General features: G+C 41.8%; 1 protein-coding gene across 3 annotated transcripts in view; it reads left to right on the top strand.

Annotated features, from left to right (window-relative positions):
- The window catches only part of MIPOL1 (mirror-image polydactyly 1), a 381387-nt gene that overhangs the window by 322618 nt on the left and 41421 nt on the right, over positions 1 to 17348 (top strand). The gene's annotated exons all lie outside the window — the stretch shown is intronic.

Below are 17348 nucleotides of genomic sequence, written 5' to 3'. Positions count from 1 at the left end.
ATATGAAAATATATTGGGGGGGTCATTATTTTTGTCTATAGGGATTAAAGAAATTGTCCTGTTTATAAAAAAAAGAAAAACAAGCAAGAGTACACGTAAAACATAATAAAATTCTGACTACGGGTCTGATGCTCTGCTGGTGCCCAGGACTTTGCTTACGGCACGTGACTGCTGCAGTCAATCAATGGCCGCTGTGGTCACCTCGCGCTCTACTGGCTTCATAGTTACCGGAGGTAAAAAAAGAACCAAAAATTGGTAAAGAATCCCAATAAAATATGGCTGTGAGAACCTCCCAGATCATTGCATTCTTGCTTTCTTTACATTTGACACAACTTCCCAACTTATTTGGGAGTTGGGTTTGTACGATTCAGTGATGGCTCGGAGGAGGTGAGGGGCAAGTGGCCACTGATGGTGCTGCCTCTGATGTCTGCTCAGGCCTTAATGTAAACTAAAAGAATAGTGTTTAAAACACTGAGGACGGGCATTCCTCCAAAATTAGAAACCACTGCATGTGGCAGACGGGTCATGGAGAGTTCAGCTAGCTGCACCTATGGGAAGAATCGGGCACGGACTTCTCAATAGTCCTTTTTTATTACTCATAACACTGTGAATAAGTCTATATCTCTTTTTCTATATAACTCGAACCTGACATTCTGGTTTATCCTGTTGGTGGATTTAGATCTATCACCAGGTGCAGTTCCACTTCCTCTACATAGTTAGTCTTTCTGTAGTGTTTAATATTATATTGTAATAATTTGATACAATTGTTTTTGTGAAAAGGTACAGAAGCTTTTATGTATCCATACAAAACACAAAGGTAGAGAGGAGAAAAAGACAGAGCCTTCAGCTCCCATATTGTACAGGAGGAAAGTAATCCAGCTCACCCTCAACAGATGTTCTTGTAGATGTCCTCACCCTCATATCATATCCTTGTTGATGTCTTCACCCTCATCAGATGTCCATTTTCTGCATTAATCTCCCATATGGGACAGTGACCAGGTGCACCCAGCCCAAGTTGTCCCCATCTGCTTTCCCCATCCGTGGTGTAAACAGTCAATATTTGCAAGAATTCAAAGGTGTAAACTGACTTGATAGCCTTACTGCCCCTCTTTGTAGGAGGGAAGATCAAGCTCACATATGGGTCCACTAGTCCAGGGTGAGGCATGAGGCTCAAACGGTTAAACTGAAGCCAAGAGAGGCAATTCATTAGACAGCCCCCCACCATAGGCCAGTTGTAGTTCAGGTGTCTCACTATGTGGCCTCATCCGATGCTACCTCCCCACCTCTTGTACCCATGCCTAGGCTTAGGCTTTTGACGATAAGGTCTCTCTTCCATGTCCAGCTTAGATTTGGTCTTTCTGATTGTGTGATGGAATAGCGTGATCAATTTTTGGACTTCATACTGGAACTAAGGGGCCCCTTTCATCAAACAGTTTTTGCCAAAATTTTGGCATACTTTGTCAAATTTTGCTGTTTTTTTATGCCAGTCTTGGCCAGCTCCTCCAACTTTTTGAAAAGTTGGCAAGACCCAATTTTTCCAACCATGCCTCCTTACGGGTATCATAATTTACACCACAAAAATGGTATAAAGTATGACAAAAATTTGCACCTGTCCTTGCGATGGTGCGCGGCAAATGAAAGATGTGCCAAATTCATTAAGAAGCGCACCTTACTCCACCGTTCTTTGTCAAGACTGGCTTGCAAAAAACACCCCTAATGAATTGGGGCTCTATTGAGTCTCTATTCTTTGTGTATCATGGTCCTGAGTATCTACACCACTCATGTATTTTTTAATAAGCACCCTTGATATACTGCTATTCTATGAAGATTGCTTTTTTTTTTCTCTCCCAAATATACCCTGTGTGTTTTTTTTTTCTTGTCCGGTCTTTACCCGGCCTTACTTTGTAGGTGCAACTCATCCAGTAAAATTACATTCTTTGGATTGTGCAGTTTGCACAGACGGAAAATAAAGAGTTAATCCGCTCACTTCCAGGCGTAGAGATAAGAGAAGGCTCGTAATCAGTTGGTAAGAGCGGGTTCCAGCCAGAATGTCACTACGTGGAGAAAGCGTCACAGTTCCACCTGCTTCCTGCTATAACATAACCGGAACACAATGAAATGAACTGTCTTGTAGCAGGCGCAGCTCGGGGAGCCTCCCGAGTGATATGAAACATATTGTCTCCTTGTTTTTAATGGTGCTTGGTTTACAGCTGCAAACCTGAGAATGACCATATAACCTCTAAACCTTGAAGTCTATCATGAATGTTCCAGATTTCATTGGTTCATTACATCGTTCATTTGCTAATGAAAAATGTAGCTTATTGTCCCTAGCGGTCGGTGGTACACTCAGTTTTCTTCTACCTGCTGGTCAGTGAAGCGTTTGGTCTTAAGTTCCTAGAGATACAATCATTGTGGTCAATGGAGCATTTAGTGGTCGAATGTCATGAGACCAGTCATCATTGTCCCTGTACTGATACAGTCATTGTACCGAAAGTAGGTTCTACTCCAAAACACGTTGAAGTTTTTTATACTTACCGCCTGGATTATCATTTGTCAGCGGCAGCGCCCAAGATCCACCGCACTCCTCTATAATCTCCATTTCACAGGCAGATTTGTAATTTGAGGCCCCATCACACAGCACCACAGATATACAGTTATATGACAAAGTTTTGGCACCCCCATTAATCTTAAGCTTAATGTTTTGTAAAAATTGGTGTTTTTGCAACAGCTATTTCAGTTTGATATATGTAATAACTGTTGGACACAGTAATGTTTCTGCCTTGAAATGAGGTTTATTGTACTAACAGAAAATGTGCAATCTGCATTCAAACAAAATTTGACAGGTGCATAAGTATGGGCACCTCACCAGAAAAGTGACATTAATATTTAGTAGATCCTCCTTTTGCAAAAATAACAGCCTCTAGTCGCTTCCTGTAGCTTTTAATGAGTTCCTGGATCCTGGATGAAGGTATTTTTGATCATTCCTCTTTACAAAACAATTCCAGTTCAGTTAAGTTTGATGGTCGCCGAGCATGGATAGCCCTCTTCAAATGATCCCGCAGATGTTCAATGATATTCAGCTCTGGGGACTGGGATGGCCATTCCAGAACATTGTAATTGTTCCTCTGCATGAATGCCTGAGTAGATTTGGAGCGGTGTTTTGGATCATTGCCTTGCTGAAAGATCCATCCCCTGCGTAACTTCAACTTTATCACTGATTCTTGAACATTATTGTCAAGAATCTGCTGATACTGAGTGGAATCCATGCGTCCCTCAACTTTAACAAGATTCCCGGTGCTGGCATTGGCCACACAGCCCCAAAGCATGATGGAACCTCCACCAAATTTTACTGTGGGTAGCAAGTGTTTTTCTTGGAATGCTGTGGTTTTTTTTGCCGCGATGCGTAACGCCTTTTTGTATGACCAAACAACTCAATCTTCTTTTCATCAGTCCACAGGACCTTCTTCCAAAAAGAAATTGGCTTCTCCAAATGTGCTTTTGCATACCTCAGCCGACTCTGTTTGTGGCGTGCTTGCAGAAACGGCTTCTTTCGCATCACTCTCCCATACAGCTTCTCCTTGTGCAAAGTGCGTTGTATAGTTGACCGATGCACAGTGACACCATCTGCAGCAAGTTGATGCTGCAGCTCTCTGGAGGTGGTCTGAGGATTGTCCTTGACTGATCTCACCATTCTTCTTCTCTGCCTTTCTGATGTTTTTCTTGGCCTGCCACTTCTGGCCTTAACAAGAACTGTCCATGTGTTCTTCCATTTCCTTACTATGTTCCTCACAGTGGAAACTGACAGGTTAAATCTCTGAGACAGCTTTTTGTATCCTTCCCCTGAACAACTATGTTGAATAATCTTTGTTTTCAGATCATTTGACAGTTGTTCTGAGGAGCCCATGATGCCACTCTTCAGAGGAGATTCAAACAGGAGAACAACTTGCAAGTGGCCACTTTAAGTAGCTTTTCTCATGATTGCATATACCTGGCTATGAAGTTCAAAGCTCAATGAGGTTACAAAACCAAAAAAAGTGCTTTAGTAAGTCAGTAAAAAGTAGGTAGGAGTATTTAAAACAAGAAAATGATAAGGGTGCCCATACTTATGCACCTGTCAAATTTTGTTTGAATGCAGATTGCACATTTTCTGTTAGTACAATAAACCTCATTTCAAGGCAGAAACATTACTGTGTCCAACAGTTATTACATATATCAAACTGAAATAGCTGTTGCAAAAACACCAATTTTTACAAAACATTAAGCTTAAGATTAATAGGGGTGCCCAAACTTTTTCATATAACTGTAACAACACGTATGTTACATTTGGTTGAGTGGGATAAATGGGGTATGGTTGCATGGTGGTGTTTTGGGTGTGAATTCCACCAAGGATGACCTCACGTTGGAGTTGTATGTTCTCGGTGTTCCTCTAGGTATTTGTTTTTCTCCTGCTCCCCAAAAACACTCTGGTTATTTGACTTCTTCTGAAATTGGTCCTAGTAGATATGTTTAAGATCATTTAGATTGTGAGAAGGACTGATGGGTTGATAATCTTTTTACAGTGCTACAGACTATGTTGGTGCTCTACAATCAACCGCGGCCACAGCCAACTTTAATCTTTTCTTCTTTTTTGTTTCTTTGAGGTCGTTTTGATTTTTTCCATTTCTGAATTGGGATTTATTTTACACTTTCCTCCCTGTGTAGAAGATGCAAAAGGACATAAGGACAGATTGCGGCTCGGCGTCGCTACCCTACCGTGGCATATGTCACCGACTAGACATGGGAACCAAAGGGGGAAAGCTGCGACAGTTGGGATCTTTTAGTAACAGGTACACAAGGAGAGAGGAGAGATCAAGCTTTTTTTTTTTTTTTCCGGAAAAAAAAAGTTCTCTGGCGTGTCTGTGTGATAACAGGTAAAACACCTTTACTGCCATTAAATATTTACCAAGACTTGGCTGTAGGGCGGGTGCTGCTCGGCTCTGAGTGTGGAGCCATTGATAAGCTATCAGAGAGGGGCTGAGTTAATGAGTAACCACCCAGGGCGCACATTCCTTTTAAGTCTTTCCTCTCCCCTGAATATGACCTGAAATAAGTCTGCCGGGAACATATATCTCTTCTTATTTCACAAGAGTGACCAGAGATGAGTGCTAGTTGCAAAGGGGGCTTTAATCGCCGAGAGTGACCTAGAGAATTCAATGAGTGACTTGAAAGATAAATTTCAATGAGGGTGGAAGAAAAAATGTCTAAAAGTTCATCTGGATGAAAAATAAATGGCATAAAAATGTCATTATGTTTGACGTATGTGCCATTTGCCAGACATTTCCTTAAAGCTCCAGTGACTTGATGTATTCCGAAAGAGCATTTGTGACTGTTTAGTGTGGCGCTTGCAGACGAGTCTGTATAAGAGTTATCATGACGGAAACCTCTATAGACGGTAGTTACATATTTACCATTATTTATTGCTGACGATCATGGTAATTTATAAGGGATGCAAATTTTCTGCCCTCCAGAAAGAAGAAAACTGGCTTATTATGTGCCATACATTGAAGATAGCTACTTCAGTAGTTCTTCTGCTGACTCCCGCTCTCTCCATAAGTCATTATCTGACCCTTTAACAAGCGTTGTCACGTGTGTAAAGCCCCCATACACATTAATTGGCAGAGAGCCATCTCTCCCCTACAGTAACTAGAGTCCATTGGGCCCTGGTGCAAAATTTGGACCTGCCCCCCCGCCCGCATGTTGGTTAGATTTATGGGCCCTTGTAGCATCCTATAAGGACATACTTGTGGCCCTCCACTCTCCCATTATGTAGTAATGTCCGTAATCCTGGGCCCGCCCTGGTATACATGTCCCCCATCCTGGGCCCGCCCTGGTATACATGTCCCCCATCCTGGGCCCGCCCTGGTATACATGTCCACCATCCTGGTATATATGTCTCCCATCCTGGTATATATGTCACCCATCCTGGACCCCTTCCTGATATATATGTTCCCCATCCAGGTATATATGCTCCCCATCCAGGTATATATGTCGCCCATCCAGGTATCTATGTCCCCCGTTCTTTAACACATAAAAAATAAGCTATTCTACTCACCTTGCCCCCGCTCCAATGCTGTGAGGTGTCCTCTACTGTAGTCGGTAGCTGACATCAGCGTGCAAACGATGGGTCGCGCATGACGTCACTGCCATGTGCCTCCAGTTACCGTCACGCCGATGTCAGCTGCCGGCCTCTTATTGGTCGGTGGCGTGTATTGCAGTGCAGAGAGCCAGAGGGTCTTTGCGCCGTAATAAATTTCTACTGAATGCGCGTCCTTGGACGTACATCCAGTTGAAGAAGGCACCAGCGGGCCCCCCTCCTGCATAGGCCCTGTTGTACTCTCTGCGACCCTGATCATTATTCCCCTGCTCCCATACACTAGAGCACTCGCTCAGCAGGGTACTCCTGTGTTCTCTATTGGACATCTCTGTTTTCGGCTTATCTCGGAGAACAAAAGGATCGACAGTCCGAAATTGGCCATGCCGGCTCTTTTACTCCCCCTATAGTCAATTATCCTGGGCTCCTGTTAGTCTGATAAAGACGGGTTTGGCCGACATTAGTTTAATGTGTATGGTGGGGAGCTTAAGAATATTCGCCAAACAGAAGTCTTTTCAAAAAAGAGTAGCCGCCCATTAGCAGAAACATGATTTAGGGTTCCGGCACAGTACACTAATGTTGCAAGAAGCCCAAAAGAGCTGTCTATGGATGGGCATCTTACTATTTGGAAAAGACTCTAGATTAGTTAAATATCCTTTTTCAAGGCTCATTAAGGAGTCTACCATTGACTTATAGGATAGCCACCTCCAATGGGTGTCACTAGAGAGCCAGCTTTTTTCCTCCTGTAGGAGAGCTAATTTGAATACCTTTTCCCAGGGAGGATTGCCTGACCTATATGTCTCCCTATACCAGCTTGGCTGTCTCCATAATGAGAGGCAATACCCCATAAACTTACTCATAAGGCGGAACGTAGATGTATGACTCTGTTCACAACACGTTAGGGATGTGAGACACATGTATTTCTGTGGCCAACTTGACGGTGTTTTTAATCGTATTTTTGCTTTTACATTTTGTTACTATATGGAATAGCACAGTAGACTTTGATATAACATATAAATATTCACTTGGACATTATTCCGTTGACTCAACCGATATTCATATTTATCCAGGATTAGCAGCAAATCTGAGAACTTTTATAGTGATGAGAATATCGCGTCTACTTTTTTTTTCCAGTAGTAGCACCACCTGGGTCAAAAGGTCTGGACTGGTGGCTTAGCCCCAGTTACATTGACCTGAGCTGTAATATCAGATGTGGACAAGAGGGGCGCTGTTTGTGGGGCTAAAAAATAAACGCAGATCCTAGTTTTCTAATCTCAGATAACCCCTTTAAGGAGCGGTGTACCTGTGTTTTTTATCATCTGGGCTCAGAAGTTGTCCATCAACTATCGCAGAGTGACCTAACCTTCAACGAGGATAAGGAACCATATGGGGAATGGCCGACCGTAGGTGTGTGCCAAACAGGAGGGAAGGTATTATAAAAGTCAAAAAGACAGGAGATGGTTCAGCAAGACAGACGAGATATAAAAGAGGTGGGGTGCACGTACGCTTTTGTGTCTCGCCTCTGTCAGACGCTTGGACTTTGATACCTCGTACAGTGTTTGCATTTAATTAGACAGAGCGCGGTGTGACAGACCGTCAATACTCACTCCAGGATTGATTTCCATTCCATCTGCCTGAGAGTAAAGTGATGTGACAATGTGGAGCCCTGGACAAAACAGCCAGGAAGTGACATTATTGTATGTATATGTCATTGCAGACACTGTAGGGCCTGTGCACACGTTGCAGATTTGTGTCGTTTTTTTCTTGCACAGATTCATGACAAAACCTGGAGGGAGTCCTGATGCCAATGAATGAGAATCCCTAAGTTTCATGCACACGTTGCTTATATTTGACTTGCAGATTTAAATCTGCCGCTTGTCAATTCTTTCAGCATTTACTAATAAGTGGGGAAAAATCTGCACCAAAAACTCATGTAAAAAACACATTAAACGCTCCTATTTTATGCAGCATTTTCCTGCCAAGAGATGTGGAAATTTCTGCACATCTTTTATAAGTACAACTGTTCCTGCATTACAGCATGTGTTATAGTCTAAGGCTTTGTTCACACACATTTTTTCTGCATGTTTTTCAAAAATAAAAAATGCTACACCTTACAGTGACAGCAAAGAAATTTCAGAATTCTTGTGCACACACTGCTTATTTTTTCCTCGCAGACTTAAACCATCAAAGCATTTTTTTCACGTTTGCAGCATGTTATTTCTTTCAGCGCTTTTGACTCATTCAAATAAATAGGAAAAAAACACATTTAAAAATGTGCATATTTTATGCAGCGTTTTTATGCCAATACACTGGTTTTTGGTGCAGAATAATCTGTGGCGAATACTCAAAGTGTGCACAGAGCCTTAAGTTGCAATCAGAATTCTGCAGGCTTCAGAGCTACAATTATAAAGTGTTTTCCTGCAGGTTCAGTGTCGCTTGCTCTGGAAATCACCATCTTGGGACCTGATATAGGCTGGACAAGCTGATTTCAGTGGGACCACCAATAATATTTTCCAACTTTTTTTCTATGGGAGATGCTGGGGAACATAAAGATCGAGAAGTAGAATCTCAACTACCCAATCGTTTTGTTCTTGGGACATGTATGATCGTGTGAGCGTGCATGTTTATTTCGGGGCCAGGAGAGGAAGCAATTTGGCTAGCAGCTATCCAAAGTGTATGGTAAGCCAAAGAGGATCTTTCACCACTTTTTGCATGTTAAACTGGCTGCATCATGATAAAGGGTCTGCATCAAGAGCTGGATTATAAAGAAGCAAGACACAAGAAGAATCAACACCTTCGAAATGTGGTTCTGGAGAAGAATGTAATCAATACCATGGGTGGTAAGAAGAACAAACAAATCAATTTTGGGACAAATCAAGCCAGACATGTCACTAGAAGCAAGGATCACCAAGCTATGACTTGCCTACTTTGGACACATCATACGAAAAGAGCAATCACTGGAGAAGGACATCGTGGTCGGAAGAATAGAAGGAACAATGCGGAGAGGAAGATATTGCGACATTAACTTCTAAAGCTTATGGCACCTAATATGCTAACTTTCCCTTCAACCAAGGGGGGTGTTAATAGAGCGAGTTCTCCATGGTTGTTTACTTTTTTTCCTGTATGGAATTGACCAATTATAAGAAGGCAGCGTCATACAGGGAAAAAAAAAACGCCTCCAGAGAAGACCAGAATTCGCTTTTTCTCTCCCTACGTTGTCATGTCATTACAACACAGCTGTCATCTGTAATGAAATTACTGCGCTGGGAGAGGAGAGCTGCGTTGTAATGACATGACAGTGCTGGGAGAGGAGAGCTGCGTTGTAATGACATGACAGCGTTGGAAGAGAAGAGCTGCAGCAGGGAGCAGTGATGGAGATGATCATGCGAGCAGCGTTTATCACATACAATGTTCTGTATCTATCCCAGGTATCAGGGCATTATTCACCAATTCTTAGGATAGACCCAGAGCATTGTAAGTAATGACATGACCGCACAGCACTCCTCTTTTTCTGGCAAGGATAAATGCTTGATTGGCCAGCAAACTCGCCTGACCATAACCCCATAGAGAATCAATGGAGTATTGTCGAGAGGAAGATGAGAGACACCAGACCCAACAATGCAGATGAGCTGAAGGCTGCTATCAAAGCAACCTGGGCTTCCATAACACCTCAGCAGTGCCACGGGCTGATCGCCCTCCATGCCACACCGCATTGATGCAGTAATTGATGCAAAAGATGCCCCAACCAAGTATTGAGAGCATTTACTGAACATACATTTCAGTAGGCCAACATTTCGGATTTTAAAAACATTTTTCAAGCTGTTAAAAAGTATTCTAATTTACTGAGATAATGACTTTTGTGTTTTCATTGGCTGTAAGCCATAATCATCAACATTAAGTGAGAAGCCCTTGTAGATGGGAAAAGCAGAGCAGGAGAAAGGGACAGGTGGTCATATTAATTTATATTTGTGCAATGACTGCTAGATTAGCAAAATGGCTGATATATATGCCTGTATGGAACTAATAACTTGAAACCCTATGTAGTTAAAGTGTAGTTGTTGTTTTAGATGCCTTATTAGAATGAGCGGTCATGTGTATTATGTACATGTGAAATAGCACTTTTTCTGGCCATCATATGACTTGTATCCTACATGATTCACCAGTTCTCTTCTCTGCAGTTGTCTTTCAGCTAATGGGTGAAGACTTGCTGCTATGATAATTTCCATACACAGTGCTTTGCTGTCTCTATGCATATTTAGAAGTCGCAGCTGTCACAACTTTGTTGTCGGGTATCCCTGGACCAGGGGCTCCTTCCCTGTCCCTAACGCTAAGGGACTCGGCCTAGCTATCCCTGTTCCCCAGATTACTTCTGAAGGTGAAGACGCCAGGGTCACGTACAGTACATACCAAAAGTTTGGACACACCTTCTTATTTAAAGATTTTTCTGTATTTTCATGACTTTGAAAATTGTACATTCACACTGAAGGCCTCAAAACTATGAATTAACACATGTGGAATTATATACTTAACAAAAAAGTGTGAAACAACTGAAAATATGTCTTATATTCTAGGTTCTTCAAAGTAGCCACCTTTTGCTTTGATGACTGCTTTGCACCCTCTTGGCATTCTCTTGATGAGCTTCAAGAGGTAGTCACCGGAAATGGTACTGAGCAGTGTAGCTGTGTATCCAGCACTGCAGTGAGCTAAACACTAGAAAAAACAATAACGAGATGAAGCTTTATTCCAAAGGGCTAAAAACATATCTTTATTATAAACATGTTAAAAAACATGTAAACAAATATAATGTATATATGCAAAAATAAACAAAAGCAAGTAGGGTACAAGTACAAGAATAGAAAGGTGGGTATACCTGGATATAAAATATAGTATACTGCACTGCTAAATCTAAGGTCCAATATACACCGCGTGCAGAATTATTAGGCAAATGCGTATTTTGATCACTTTGATACTTTTTATACATGTTGTCCTACTCCAAGCTGCATAGGCTTGAGAGCCAACTACCAAATAAGTAAATCTGGTGATGTGCATCTCTGTAATGAGGTGGGGTGTTGTCTAATGACATCAACACCCTATATAAGGTGTGCTTAATTATTAGGCAACTTCCTTTCCTTTGGCAAAATGGGTCAGAAGAGAGACTTGACGGGCTCTGAAAAGTCCAAAATTGTGAGATGTCTTGCAGAGGGATGCAGCAGTCTTGAAATTTCCAAACTTTTGAAGCGTGATCACCGAACAATCAAGCGTTTCATGGCAAATAGCCAACAGGGTCGCAAGAAGCATGTTGGCCAAAATAGGCGCAAAATAACTGCCCATGAATTGAGGAAAATCAAGCGTGAAGCTGCCAAGATGCCATTCGCCACCAGTTTTGCCATATTTCAGAGCTGCAAAGTTACTGGAGTATCAAAAAGCACAAGGTGTGCGATACTCAGGGACATGGCCAAGGTAAGGAAGGCTGAAAAACGACCACCTTTGAACAAGAAACATAAGATAAAACGTCAAGAATGGGTCAAGAAATATATTAAGACTGATTTTTCAAAGGTTTTATGGACTGATGAAATGTGAGTGACTCTTGATGGGCCAGAAGGATGGGCCATAGGCTGGATCTGTAAAGGGCGGAGAGCTCCACTCCGACTCAGACGCCAGCAAGGTGGAGGTGGGGTACTGGTATGTGCTGGTATCATCAAAGATGAACTTGTGGGACCTTTTCGGGTTGAGGATGGAGTGAAGCTCAACTCCCAGACCTACTGCCAGTTTCTGGAAGACAGCTTCTTCAAGCAGTGGTACAGGAAGAAGTCGGTATCGTTCAAGAAAAACATGATTTTCATGCAGGACAATGCTCCATCACATGCATCCAACTACTCCACAGCGTGGCTGGCCAGTAAAGATCTAAGGCTGTGTGCAAACGTAGCATTTTTCAAGCGTATATGCTGCGGAATTTCCGCAGCGTAAACGCTTGAAAAACGCATGTATATCCGCACCCCATGGTCCCCAATGGGATTCCGCAAGTTCTATGCACATGCTGCGGATTTTTCCGCAGCGTTTATGCCGCGTTCAAAAATCCGCAGCATGTCATTTAATTTTGCGTTTCCGCAAGCGGAATTGCCTTTGTCCAATGCATAAAAAACGCAAGGCAATTCTGCATGTGGAAAACGCGTGATAAACGCGCGAAAAATGCGCGATAAACGCGTGCGGAATTCCGCATGCGTTTTTCCGGGAGAGGACTTGCATTTATGCAGCAGAAATTTTCTGCTTCATAAATGCAACGTGGGCACATAGCCTAAAAGAAGAAAAAATAATGACATGGTCCCCTTGTTCACCTGATCTGAACCCCATAGAGAACCTGTGGTCCATCATAAAATGTGAGATCTACAGGGAGGGAAAACAGTACACCTCTCGGAATAGTGTCTGGGAGGCTGTGGTGGCTGCTGCACGCAGTGTTGATCGAAAACAGATCAAGAAACTGACAGAATCTATGGATGGAAGGCTGCTGAGTGTCGTCATAAAGAAAGGTGGCTATATTCATCACTAACTTTTTGTTTTTGCATGTCAGAAATGTTTATTTCTAAATTTTGTTCACTGATATTGGTTTACCTGGTGAAAATAAGTGAGATGGGATTATATTTGGTTTTTATTAAGTTGCCTAATAATTCTGCACAGTAATAGTCACCTGCACAAACAGATAAATAGATATCCTCCTAAGATAGCCAAATAAAAAAAAAAAACACTCCAACTTCCAAAAATATTAAGCTTGAATATTTATGAGTCTTTTGGGTTGATTGAGAACATAGTTGTTGATCAATAATAAAAATAATCCTCTAAAATACAACTTGCCTAATAATTCTGCACACAGTGTAAACAAACATAGTATATCAAATTGCACATAAAGTATAGGTAAAATAACATGTGATATATAATTCAATATTAGTCAATTTTTTTAGCAGCTCATAGTAGAAAATCTAATAATGTGTCTACAGATATATTCATGTGTATATGCACCATTCATTATTTATACAAGTGAAACATATCATTGTAATAATAGTAGGTGCTAGATAGCTATAAAAGGGTTACTTCAACCATAGTGATAAAAACGTAGTTAAACCAAATATACACATGACGTACATTGACAGAGCCATATAGAGGAAGACTCAATGATAGTACTGAGCCATAAGCAGAAAAATTGACATGAAGAGACCATACACAGTAGGACAATAGATGTACATAAGGCAATGTTTACCAGCAGTGCAGGGAACCAGGGACCCACCACACCCGACGCACGTTTCGCTATGGAAAGCTTCAATCAGGGGTGATGGGTAGCTGGTCAGAAAGCTATTTAAACAATCATTAGCCAATGACATAGCCTCTATTAATTGATTACCGATATGCGCAGGTCTTTATATTACTTCCTGGTTTAAGAAGTGACGTCCGGGTCTCCTCCTGTCTGTGTCTCCTTCTGCCTGCTTTCTCACTGTGCTCCTCCCTTCACCCTCCCCTCTCCATAGACTTCAATATGTAGCTGTAACCTGATCCATCAGTGAGCTGGCTATCTATCTTATTTTAATGTACACGGATTTTAGTTGTTTTGGGGTTTTTTTTGTGAATGATGAGTTAAGGAGGCTGGAAGAGGAGAACAAGTAGCTCATATGTGGAGAAAAAAGGATAGTTTTCTGATAAGATATATTACAGTTTCCTATATTCATTTGTATTATGGAATAATTCAAAGTTTGTTGAAACAACACTGGCCATTTAGAGATACTTTGTGTGTGCAAGAACTGAGTGACTGCCTAAAATGCTTTTTGATCACGTTATGCAGTTATTATGCAGGCCCTAAATAATAACTTCATGTGGACACTGTATGGTACTACGTATTGATAACCTGTCCTAGGACTGGTCATCCATATCATACCAGTGGAAAACCCCTTTAATTAAAAATGTTTAAAGTGCAATCTACCATGAATAGATGACTGCAGGCCTCGTCATGACCATTGTCCCCCTCTCACCCATTCATTGAGTGAAGCTCCCTCTGCTGCACCATATAGCTCCAGTCAATTACTTTGGACGGCACCTTTAAATATATTACCGCAAACCCTTTTTCACATGTTTGTGTAGCAACAAGAAGCCGGGTTATTACTCTCCGTGCTCTAGGCAATTACAGGCAGTAATGTATTCAGTGACATTCTACAGGAATATTACTTTCTAATATTGTGTGCTGTACTGCTCGCGTGCATATTAATCTCCCTCGGCGCCGGACGCAGCTGCTGCTGACATTTCATGGTGATGGGTAAACGGCGTGTTTCATTTCAGAGCTCAGGTCAAACTTTTTTCTGTTAGTGGAGGTAAATACTCTGAATAGGCAACCTGCAGATGATACATTTGCATAGCTCAAGTGATACTGAGACTTTACTCTCATTGCGGCGTAAAGAGGTAGGCCTCCTCCATGTTTTTTTTTTTTTTTAACACTAAGAGTTTGTCAATAACTTGCTGTTTCCCGTGTTACTTAATCTCTGCTTGGCCACTGTGAGCCAGTGACCGCAAGATTTTGTTTCACAATTGAGAGGCCGTTTTCTGGTTGTAAATGGCTTGTCCCCATTTTTAACATCGGTGCCAGGGATGGAACATGCATCCAAACAAATTCCAGTGGATAAGTCATAGATGAATGAGATGAGAATACAAAGCTTTCTCTTTCAAGGTGCCCCTACACTTTCGATAGCTATCTGTCCTGCCTCCCCATTCACATCAACACTCGACCGTGTTCATGTGTTTTCTATGAGGAGAGAGGAGAAGGCCTCATGTAGCAGCTGACCAAGCGGGGGAAACAAAGAATCGGGCATTTAAAAAGTCAAGACACTCAATCTTTATAAATATCCCCATGACACATCAGATGTTTAACCAGTCCCACCAAAGTCAGCAGGCACAGCCGAATTTATGCCAGTGTGTGTAGAGACTTTACTGAGATGACTCTGCAACCCAAACTTACAAGATCAAAAGATTTGTGAATCTTTGATTTTATGGCTTGACTTAACTACCAGTTATTTTTTAGGACTTGTGCACTATACAAGCGGTTGTATGGCGGTACACGGAGGACCCGTGGCTTCATACTGCATGGACATAGGCACACCTTGCACAGACATGTGATGCTTCGTTCAGTACCATATTATAGCTCTAATGGAGAATACCGCTACAATAAAGTGAGGGCTGGGATTTTTTCCTCATATGAATTTAACACAAAAAAAATCAAATTATATTGAAGTACAGTAGGCGTGTATGATTGGCATATGACTTTAGACAACTTGGGTGTCTTCAGGCCTCCATATCTGATATCAACTGGTTCGGACGATAGCTTAGTATGTATGGGGACACTGGCCGACTGATGGTCGGGAGAGATGTCGATCATGCATGCCCGATTTCGGACAAGTTTACGCTCTAAAGACCCCTACACACTTTAGATAACTGTTGCCCAAACAATGGTTTGGCCAATATTTCCGCCAGTAGTTATCTCGCCTGACTCTCCTGCACACAGCAGCGCCTGCTCTGCCAAATACTGCTATGTTCTCTGTGAAAGAGCCGCTGTTAGACTTCTCTGGGGGTGGCTTATCTCTTAGAGAATAAAATAATTGGCTGTAAAAAAATGGAAATATTCTACCCTCATACATCTTTTGGGTTAGAGTTAGGGTACCTCATTCACATTAGACTTTTGGCCTATTCAGTCGATACTAGTCTAATGTGAATGTGGTCCTCTCGCTCTCACCCAACAGATGAAGTCGGGGTACAGAAGGATCTGGTGTTTCTGGTTTCAGAATGCCAATCCTTGTGTTCTCTAAGAAATAAGCCACAGCCAGAGATGTCTGACGGTGGCCTAAGGACAGCACTGATTATTTTTCAATTTATCCTTCCCATTGTTGCGGCCCATTCGAAATCTACTTCTTTTAACTGTTACAATGTTGAGTTAAGATGGTTTGTCCAGAATTAGAAAAAAAAACATGGCTGCTTTGCTTCAATACCGTGACCTGCCTTTCTCAAGCTGTAATGTGCTTATAGGCGCTAAAGCAAACAGTCAGTTTAATTACATCAAATCCCAAAAATTGTTCATATTTAGATCAAATCTATATCCATTCCATATACAATATTGTTCATGAGTTATACATGACGTGATGACTGGGGCAGATTGAAATTATAGTTCTTGTTGAATTTATTAGCAGATTGAGGCGTCAGATTAAGACATAAAGTAGCATGTCATCTGCCATAACTAGTAGCTTAAAGAACTACATATAGCATTTGCATAGTTGTAACTTATAGTTCGAGTCCGCTATATAGTAGAAGACAGAAAAACAAAACCGGAAGAGAGACCAAGAAAGGTGCAGAGATGGGACAAAGCTTTGGACAAAACAAAATCTGCCATGTGATAGTTCTGACCTGTAAGCTCAGTCAATACTATTGAAGGCTAAATTTGTCCATCTTGGGTTGGTGAAGTGAGTTTCGTAAACAGTTGGCCGATTCTGATCTTCTAGATGCCCACAAGATAAACTGCTAACAACCCCCCCAGACATTGGCCTATCTTCTGTGAAGACAAAGGTTTGGAAATGTTTTAACACATACCGTACATGTTTTGTGGCCCAAGTATGGTGATTTATGGACTGTCTAGGGGTCTCCTGATATGAACTTGACAGTATCTATACACCTTTAACTGTTGATCCATGCTCGAACTATGAAACAAGGATGTGGGAATCCAACCTAAATCCAGCATGTCCAATCTTTTGTTTTTGTCCCTCATCATCTGTCATTGTTACAGTGCTAAACTACCAAATTTGTTGGGTTCAGAAGATATTCATCTAATAAGAATGGTCACCATTGGGCAACGAGTCTGTCCTACTAAAACATTCTATTAAGAGTTTTCCATTCAGTGTCACCACTATCACGTTCCTTCAAATATCTAATGTGACTACGTAAGCCAATGTTTCCATCTACGTTGTTAGAGACAGTAGCCGCCAAGAGATTTATTGCCATCATAGACATTATTATTAGATATCTACGGTTTCGGCCGACAGTCTAATGTGCATTGGGACACCAACTAACTGATGGTCGGGAGAGATGTCCGATTTAAGACTGCCGATCCCATTGTTCTCCCTGAGACAAGCCACTGGCCGACATATTATTCAACAGCTTTCTCATAGAGAACATAGGAGTGCCTGGCCGAACGAGTGTC

The sequence above is a fragment of the Phyllobates terribilis genome, unplaced genomic scaffold, assembly GCF_046119375.1.
Source record: "Phyllobates terribilis strain yellow unplaced genomic scaffold, ASM4611937v1 Scaffold_7__3_contigs__length_470593459, whole genome shotgun sequence".
In the NCBI taxonomy this organism is placed as follows: domain Eukaryota; kingdom Metazoa; phylum Chordata; class Amphibia; order Anura; family Dendrobatidae; genus Phyllobates; species Phyllobates terribilis.
Note: the sequence above shows the minus strand (reverse complement) of the source record. Positions and strands in the feature narration are given on the sequence as shown.